The sequence below is a fragment of the Mus pahari genome, chromosome 4 (assembly GCF_900095145.1).
Source record: "Mus pahari chromosome 4, PAHARI_EIJ_v1.1, whole genome shotgun sequence".
Lineage (NCBI taxonomy): Eukaryota > Metazoa > Chordata > Mammalia > Rodentia > Muridae > Mus > Mus pahari.
Genome location: NC_034593.1, coordinates 16,237,660 through 16,247,910, shown reverse-complemented (window position 1 = coordinate 16,247,910; position 10,251 = coordinate 16,237,660).

The following is a 10,251-nucleotide window of genomic DNA, read 5'->3' as shown; positions in this document are numbered from 1 at the left end:
CCTTTCACTTTGAGGTAATGTCTATCCTTTTCTCTGAGGTGGGTTTCCTGCAAGCAGCAAAATGTTGGGTCCTGTTTGTTTAACCAGTCTATTAGTCTATGTCTTTTTATTGGGGAATTGAGTCCATTGATGTTAAGGGAAATTAAAGAAAAGTAATTGCTTCTACAAAGAGTTCCAGGACAGCCAGGGTTACAGAGAGAAGCCATGTCTCAGAAAACCAAAATCATCGTCATCTCCATCATCAACATCATCATAATAATATCATCAAATAAAAGTTAAAATAAATAAGTGCCTCTTTTTGTCGATGACTGCATCTGTCTCCTCTTTATCCAGATTAAATCCTTTATTCCTCCATCTCCCATGGCAAATACCCCTTCTTCCTTTCCTTTGCCACTTTTCTCCCATCTCCATTATCCCATTTTTCCCCTCTCCCTTTATTTCCTATCTTTGTCCCTTATCTCTGCCCTCTGTCCTACTGGAGCAAATGAATCACATTTTTGCTGAGAACTTGGCTTTGAGGTGTCTTGAGCTGACTCTGAAGTTCCTGATAAATCCTTTCTCCCCAAACTTGCCTTTGGGTATGACATTTCATCAAAGCCACAGAAATGAAGCTAGAACAGGCAGCATAATATTTGTTTCCAAACTTTTGCCTTCCATGTTTAATTTCTCATTGTGGTGGAAGCCCAAACCATATGATTGCACTTGGAGTTGGATCTGGGACCTGCAGATAGTTGTTTTAGGGAGGGGACAAGTGGCTTCTCAGTAATACTTGGGATGGTAGTAGGTTTGCAAATTGCATTAACTGTAGCCACTCTGAGCCAGAACACCCAGGTGAGTCATCCTGGGGTTTCTGACTCCAACCAATTGAGAGAATAAACACTTGTTTCAATCCTCTGAGCTTTAGAGTTCTAGGCTAAACAAGTTAAACAAGAATTGTTTTACCATGCATTTACTTTTAACTAATATCAATTAGTAAAATAAAATAAAATAAAATAAAATAAAATAAAATAAAATATTATTATATGAAAGTGTAAGAGATAGTGAAGGGGTGGATGGGAGAAATGAGCATGGCAGCGAGGATCAACCCAAGCTCATTACATGTGAAAACTTGAAAATGCCATCAGGAAACTATTACTACATATGTTGATTTAAAAGTAAAATGAGCCAGGCGGTGGTGGCGCACGCCTTTAATGCCTGCACTTGGAAGGCAGAGGCAGGTGGATTTTTGAGTTCGAGGCCAGCCTGGTCTACAAAGTGAGTTCCAGGACGGCCAGGACTATACAGAGAAACCCTGTCTCAAAAACAAAAAGCAAAAAACAAAAAACAAAAAACAAGCAAACAAAAAAAGAACATTGAAAATTTGTAAAAGAAAAATAAAGATATTTATAAAGCAATGTCCTGCACTGCAAGGTGGTGCACAGGAAAGAGTGTGTGTGACTAAACCAGAATTGAATTATACTTCAAGTGAAATTTCCATCATGTCTCAATTTTATACAGGGTAGAAAGCTGAGACTCCTGCTCTGCAGATATGGTAAGCAACCTGACTCCTTGTCTCTGGAATCAAGAACAGTAGGTCTGATAGTAGAGGGGGTGCGCGCAGGTAAGTGTATAACCTGTAACCCTCTAAGCAAGGCTGTGCATGGACCAAACCCAGAGATATTGACCCCCCCTTCAGACTTCTCTGAGCTTCCTTTCAGAAAGTTCTTTACTGAAATCCATGCATTCTGCTACCAAGCTTCAGGTCCCTGTCAACTATGTGTAAGCCCATCTGCTTTATCCTGAGAAGGATTTAACACAAAGAATCCCAGCTTTCACTGAATCTGAAAGACTGGTGAAGGATGTTTATTAAAAATCTCATCAGCACTTTCAAATTCACCAGGAACAATTTTCCAGAGAACATTTCTGCTGTGATTTTTATCTCTGCCATTGTATATGACATAAGATTTTTCCTTCAAGACTATTTTAAGATCTCTGAGACCTAGTTTAGAATGTGATAAATGAGCACCTTGAGTAATACCTTGCTTTCCAGGTAGAAAGCATCAGCTGGCAGTTGTGCAGTGACTCACTCCATCAAACTCATATATCCTGCACACATTCTAGTTTGATCCAGTCAGTTGTCTTAATGGGAAGGGGTTATCTTGCTTGGAAGTTTCTCTGACAGTGACAGGTCACGTTTAGAGGATGTGCATCTTTCTCCACCCTGGTCAATCTTTCTCAGTACTGCCTTCTTGTCTCACTTTTGGCTTATTTCCTCAGCTCCAATTTTACTATAGCTGTTCATTTACAGGGCATTTTGAAAGCACAGCTGAGAGTTTCCTTCTCTTCTCTTTTTATTCTTTTTACTTGGCAATTGGAGGATTCTTAGACCCCATTAGTAAAAGAGCCTAAGCAAGAGAGAAAGAGCTTCCCCAAGTGGCTCAGGAGGTCATACTCCATACTGGAATTTCCCGTACTTGGACATGGTGAGAAGTGGGGAGCTGGTTCTGGAACTGAGTTCTGCTTTATATATCATGTAAGTCTCAAGTTGCTTATATATCAAGCAGTATTTACTTGGGATATTACTTGTTATTTTAAATATAATTATGATATTTCAGACTTTCGGGAAAGATCATGGATAAAATTATGAATGTACTTTAAATAAATAGCTTGGAATACAATAAGTTCTGAACAAGTAACAGCCATTCCTCCCCCAGAAGTTGATTAGAATGGGCATGTTGAGGAGATGGTTTAAAATAAAAAGTGCTTGCTAAATACAGAAGTGGATGCTCACAGTCATCTATTGGATGGAACACAGGGTCCCCAATGGAGGAGCTAGAGAAAGTACCAAGGAGCTGAAGGGGGCTGCAACCCTGTAGGTGGAACAACAATATGAACTAACCAGTACCCCCTGAGCTTGTGTCTCTAGCTGCATATGTAGCAGAAGATGGCCTAATCGGCCATCACTGGGAAGAGAGACCCCTTGGTCTTGCAAACTTTATATGACCCAGCACAAGGGAACGCCTGGGCCAAGTAGTGTGAGTGGGTGGGTAGGGGAGTGGGGGCGGGGGTGGTATAGGGAACTTTCGGGATAGCATTTGAAAGGTAAATAAAGAAAATAATAATAATAAACAAAAACATTACTATGTAATAGGGAGTTTTGATTTAACTTTGTATATTAGTATATATACCTTAAGATCTTCTTTGTCTTCATACCAAACATTAGAGTAACTAGTTTTTTGATTTCATGTTATATTGTAAAGGCTGATAATGATGAATTTAATTTTCTGAATGAATCAATTGTATATATGACTATTAAGATGCTTATATTACTGCTTAGGCTATCAGCCTTTGGTACAGAAAATCTTGGTTCAACAAAGAAACAAATTTAGTTCTCCAATAGATGTGGATATCCTGATCATAAATGCATCGATAATGACAGTGTAAATACAGTAAAACAAAACAAATAAACCACAATGAAAAATACAGGAAAATATTCTTGCAGACCATTAATGTAAAACTTTTTAAAACTTGCCAACTAAATTGTATATATACAAAATTGCAGTCAGACTAGGTACCTCCTCTTATTAAGAATAGAGGAAGTAACTCAGTAGGAGGAAAGGGTCACAAAGACAGGCAAGAGAGTCAGAGACAGCCCCTGTTCCCACTGTTAAGAGTCCCATTAGAACAAGCTATATAACTGAAACATATGTGCAGAGGACCTAGCTCAGTCCTATGCAGCTTGTCTCTGAGTCTCCATGAGCCCAGGTTAGCTGAGTCTGTGGGTATTCTTGTGATGTCCTTGACCCTTATGGCTCATACAAATTTTCCTCCCCTTCTTACACAAGAGTCTCCAAGCTCCACCTGAAGTTTGGTTGTGGGTCTCTGCATATATTTTCATCAGTTGCTAGGTGAACCCTCTCCGATTACAATTGGCCTAGGCACAAATCTATGAGTCTAGCAGACTAGTAGGAATCATTTTGTTACTTTTGGTTGGTTGGTTGGTTTTTCCAATCTTATGATTCTATTTTAGGTATCTGGAATACCCAGCCTCTGGTTCCTGGCCTTCCTCACAGTCTCAAGGGTGGGCTCGCTCTCATGGCAAGATGGTGACTGGTCACATTTACAATTTATGTGCCATCTTTACCTCAGCACATCTTGGAGGCAGGTCAAATTGGAGGTCAGAGGCTTTGTGGCTGTGTTGGTGTCACCATCCCCCCACTGGAAGTCTTGCCTGGTTACAGAAGATGGCCTGTGCAGGCTCTGTGTCCCCCATTGCTAGGAGTCTTAGCTAGGGTCACCCTCATAGGTTCCTGAAACTTTCCATTACTCTAAATTTCTACCTTGTTCCAGAGATGACCCCTGATTCCAGTAACCTCTCCTGTCCTCCTTGTATCTGATCCCTTTTGTTCTAATCTCATACCCCAATCCACCTGTGATCTCTATTCTACTTCCCCTTCACGGTGAGATTCATATATTTCCCTCTTGAGTTCTAATTGTTTCTTAGGATCTCTGGGTCTGTGTGATTATCCTTTACTTAACAACTGATATCTACTTATAAGTGAGTACATACCAGGTTGTCTTTCTGGTTCTGGGTAACTTCACTCAGGATGATCTTTTGTGGTTCCATCCATTAACAACTTAGTAATGATCCGTGTGTAAATGTACCACATTTTCTTTATCCATTCTTCAGCTGACGGACATCTGGATTGTTTCCAGTTTCTGCCTATTGTAAATAAAGCTGTTATGAATATGCTTGAGCAAGCATCTTTGTGATGTGGTGGAGCATCTTTTGGTTGTATGCCAAGCAGTGGTATAGCTAGGTCTTGAGGTAGTATTTTTCCCAATTTTCTGATATACCACCAAATTGATTTCCAGAGTGATTGTATAAGTTTGCACTAATAGTGTTTGTTGTAGTCATTTGAATATTTTTTACATACAACAAAAAATTATCTTTAAAATATTATCTTTTATTAATTACCTACTCTTTATTACAAAGTACACATTAGCCATTAGATAAGAAGATGGATGAAAGACAAATATGAATATATAAATATTAATATACAGAATGATAGGGTTTATAAACTAAGAAACAGACCTTCTATATGAATAACAGCTACAATTCCTAGATTCACAGATGAAGTGAATTCAGTGAATCCATGTTCTCAGGTTCATTCTTGTGCTATTTTGTCCTACACCAGCCTACATTGTGTAGCCATTTCCACAGACCCATTCAGTTAAGAAACAATGACAGTCCTTTGCAACTACTGAGGCATGGCAAAATATTTAAAATTTTTAAAATAGTCTTCCTACAGAAGTTCATTATAGACGAGTGACCTTTTGATAAAGCAAAGCGTTTTGCCTGACAGCACACCCCATACACTGGCTCTATTCAGTACAGGGATAGAAGGAGATATGACTTTTGAAGCAAAGTGGATAAAAATCACTCAAGCACAGGCAGTCAGACCTGTAGAACATATCAAGTACAATGATCAAGTAAAATTTTCAAAGAGTATAAACTTTTCCAAGCCTCAGCACTTTTTAACACTTCTGGGAAAGTCAAAGAATTTACAAACATTATGAAAGAAATTGCTAATTTCAGTCTGTTAAGAAATGCTAAATGTGAGTGATGTCTTGGAGATGTTAAGAGAGAGTCCCACATTCTTCATATCAGTCTCAGAATTCTCCAGGATCTGTGAAATCCTTCTTTAACTGACAGTGAATGTAATGTTGACAAAATTAAGCTATTGCCTGCAATAGAACAACTGTGAATCAGAGAGGCAGCCTTTCCTGCCTGACTCTCGGTTCCATGTTTAATGCACCATACTGTAATTGCTGAGAAAGCCTCTTAAGAATTTTGTTGTGAGTTTATTCTAACAAGAAGCGGTAATATTAAAGTATATTCAGCAAAATGGAAACAAATGGAGTACAACCTTGTTACCCTGCATAACTTTTCTATCCTCCTGTGTATTTCCAAATAGTATTAATGCAAAAGACCTGGAGCTTATTTAGTTCAAATCCAAGTATTTGCTCATTTTTATCATTTTGAATTACAGGACATGTTGCTGTGTCTTTATGAATATATTTCAATGATAATAATTATAATACATTTAATAATTGTTAGATAATATTTTTAATACTTGATTAATACTGAATATTTACAATTTTATAAAGCAATTCAGTACATAAAGCTTATTCCATTTCTGTTTGAATATCTCTGGGATAAATTACATCCCTACTAATGATACAATTGGATTAAGAATGGGAATTGTATGTGCTACTTAGCTCACTTATTAATTGACTTACTAATTAGCTCACTCACTAATCATGTTACTAATTTGGTAGTATTTGATATTTTCCCCTAAAACTCAAGTTATTCATCATCTTCATCTTACTTTCAAATATAAGAAACTTTTGTATTTAGGTACTTTAAATTATGCTATTTTCATATTTCATGTCATTTTTTCAACAGTTTAGTTACCTTGTTTTACTTAAATGCAGGAGGGAGGGGATAGAGGGAAAAGCTAAAAAGAGAAGGGGGAAGAATAGGAAGAAGTGGAGGAAGAAAAGAAGAAGGGCAAAGCAGCTTCCTCTAAATGGTGCATACACATTTTACCAGGATTTTCTCTTTCCAATTGTTTGTTTATTTCTTGTACTTTCCTCAATTCTACCATGTGCATAGTTCTCCTTGATGAATTTTATGATAGTTAAAGCTGTTTCACCTACAATTATTTTTACTCTGGGTGTGCCTAAAAATATATTTATCTTATTTTTTAAATAAAAAGAATATTTTTTGTCAACACTAACATTTTATAAAGGAATAGGAAGTGTTGCATATCTCAAAGAAGTTAAGCATTGTCATTTGAATGAAAATAATCCTCAAAGCCTCGTATACTAGAATGCTTAGTTGCCAATTTTAAAAACTGAGAAGGATTAAAAGATGTGCCTGTCTCAGTTACAGTTTTATTTTTGTGAAAAGACACCATGATTTTAGCAAGTCTTATAAAGAAAAACATTCAATTAGTGCTGACTTATAGTTCATAGGTTTAATGTGTTATCATCATGGCAGAAAGCATGGTGGTACATAGGCAAACATGGTGCTTGAGAAGGAATTGGGAGGTCTACATGTGGATGTGAAGGCAACAGGAAAAGACAGTGAGCCACTGGCCTGGATTAAGCATCTGAGACGTCAAAGTCTGCCCCTAGAGACACACTTCCTCCAACAATGCCACACTTACTCCAGCAAGTCTACACTTTCTAATAATGCCTCTCTCTGTGAACCTATGGGAGGCTTTTCTTTCACACCATCACATTTTTCTCCCTAGCCCCATAGGTTGTATCCATATCACAGTGCCGAAATGCATTAAGTCCCACTTTAAAAGTCCCCACAGTCTATAACAGTCTCAAACTTGTTTAAAATCCAAAGTTCTGTCTCGTCTGAAACTCACACAGTTTCTCAACCTCTATAAAATCAAAATTAAAAAGTTGATCATATATGTCTAACATGTAATGGCATTAGGCACACACTAGCATTTCAAAGGAAGAAAAGTTTTCATAATGAGAAAACACTGACCAAAGCAAGACCAAGAAGCAGCTGAACAAACTCCAAACTCTACATCTCCATGCCTGATGTCAAAGCCCTTTTCATATCTTGACTGCAACACACATCTTTCTCTTGGGCCATTTCCATTCCCTGTTACCTTTCCTCAGGAGGTATCTTATGGCTCCAACATTTTGGAGGCAGTGGGTAAGTAAACCCTGCTAATTAAGGTCAAAGTCTCTATGTCTGGAAAACCTCATCTAAGCTCCCTGAGAGGGAGGAAGCAGAGGACCGGGAACCCCAGTTGGACTCCAAGATGCTCCAGGCTCCACCTTCACAGCTTCACACAATGGCCTCTTTAAGTGTCCATGCAGGGGAAGCTGTCACACTCCTGGCCTCAGCTAATTTCTTTAGTCATTGGGGGAGATTCCACAACCCCTTTATTATATCCTTGACCCTAAAGCCAGAGCCATGTGGCGAAAGCTGCCAAATTCTGCTGCTTTCTGGGATAGGAACATGGTTCTTTTATATCTTGTATATCTTGTTCAGTTACATCTTCATCAGCTTTAAGTTTTGATGATTTCGTTCTCTGCCTAGGTTTGGCTGTCTTGAAACTCAGATACCAGGCTGACCTCAAACTCAGATTTTACCTAAGTCTGCCTCCAGAGTACTGGGATTGAAGGTGTGTACCACCACACCTACTTCTAAGCTTTTTAAATTCCTTTTCACCAGTTGGAACCTTAGCTGGGTGGGATATTGCCTTGATGTCATCACTCTCTTTATTTCATTTAACAACAGGATTTTTTTTAATGTGCTTATGTCTTTAACTTAGAATTTAGCTCCTTTCCACTAACTGATGCCCTGTTTCTCTTCAAATTTTACATTTTGTAACTTTCCTTGTTCAGCCTGTTCCTTTTCATTATAGATATGCAGAGGCATTGCCACTAATAACCATGACACAGATCACATAAAGTTCAGAAATCCCATCTGCAAAAGCAAATAATCTAAAATTCTTGATTCAGTCTCAGACAGTTTTTTTTTTTTTTTCGTTTTTTGAAAACAGCAAAAAGCAGCCAAATTCTTCACTAAAATATTACAGGAATAGACTCTAGTGGCAGTGGCCAAGTCTCTGCTGGGAAAGGTACGTGAGTGTAACACCGAGCAGATGGATCTCCCTATGGCAAGGCCTGAGGAGTTGGGTGCCCACATAGCAAAGACCTATGAAGATATTTTGCAGGATCACTGACCCTTTCCCAAAGGAATATTTGTTTCACTTTTGCCTTGCCTTTGCATTTTTGGCAGTTTTTACTTTCACAAAGTGTCTGTGACAGATCTTTCCCTAGAATCAGAACATGAATGCTCAGGCTGGGATTCATTATTGTTTATCGCTGAGGATTATGGAAAAGGAACAGATCACGACTCTTATGTTTGTTAATAATGATGAGTCGACATGAGGGTCTGGTCTGGATGCATCAACTAATATCTGGATCTATTTTCTCCCAGTGGGAGATTTGCCCACCAACCAATTCCAAACATAGCTAGATGATTATCAAAAGGTTAGGAAGTTTTTGCTAGATTGTTGGTTCCAAGATTTAATAGGAGAATTCAGAGGTAAACCATGCAAGGATGAAGAATTGACTTAATAATATGCAGAAAAATCTGGACATTAGAAGAATTAGATCTCCTGATTAGAATGTGGGGAGATGCTAGGTGCTAATAATTAAATTAGAATTCTCTAGGAATGTAGTCTATTATCTCTCTATACTTTAACCACAACCAACCACAGTCATTTGGTTGTCTACCAACATGATAGGTTAGCTATTGACTACTTGCTGAAGTTGTTTCCTCTTTTTTTTCATAGAGTTCACAGTTTAGCAGGAAGCCATGGGGATTGAGGAGAAGAAAGGGAAAAATACAATCTGTATATTATTGTTAAATGGAGGAAATTCTTAAAAGAGATAGTATGAGAGAAAATGAGAAAATGAATTTAAAACCTTTCTATATTACAAAAAAAAAAAAAAAAAAAAAAAAAAGGATGTATGAGTAAAAGGGGCCTGAGTTGTCTCAGTGTCTGTGTGAACTTCACTTCTTGGTCCAAGTTCTTTTCGCTAATTCTTCATATCCTACTTCAGGTGTGATAACCCACTGGGACTGGTCTCTGGTACTCTAGGTCACATACCAATATTCTTTTCACCATAAACTTCTTGGACCAGGGTCCCAAAGTTCAAATTATCTTCACCAAAACTGTCTTCTATGTTCTTACTAGAGTGGCCCATTGAGCCCCACTTTAGCATTCAACTGCTTTTCTCTACCAAAGTCTACACACTTCCAAACAAAAGTGTGGTCAAGTCTATCACCAACTTTGGTCTTCATCGCTGGCAACTCTTATAAAGAAAAAACATTTAACTGGGCCTGTGTAGAGACAATATTGGCTTCTTTGAAAAACACATATATTATAAGAATATGTTTTCATTTTAATCCCAGGTATGGGATTAAGGGTTGCTTCTGATTATCCACAGCAGCTATGATTTCCCTTATGCTCTTGCAGGACCATGAATTTTGTCAGCTGCAGATAGTTTTTGGAATTATGTGACATTTGGAATTTTGGGGAGTTTTGAGAGAGTATATAAATGCTACGCCCATGAGAGTCTGGGTTGTTGTTGTTGCTGGCAGTGAGTTGTTGGTTGGTCTCTTTTAGTTGTAGTTTTCTAATTAGTCATGAGGAAAGAAAGGAA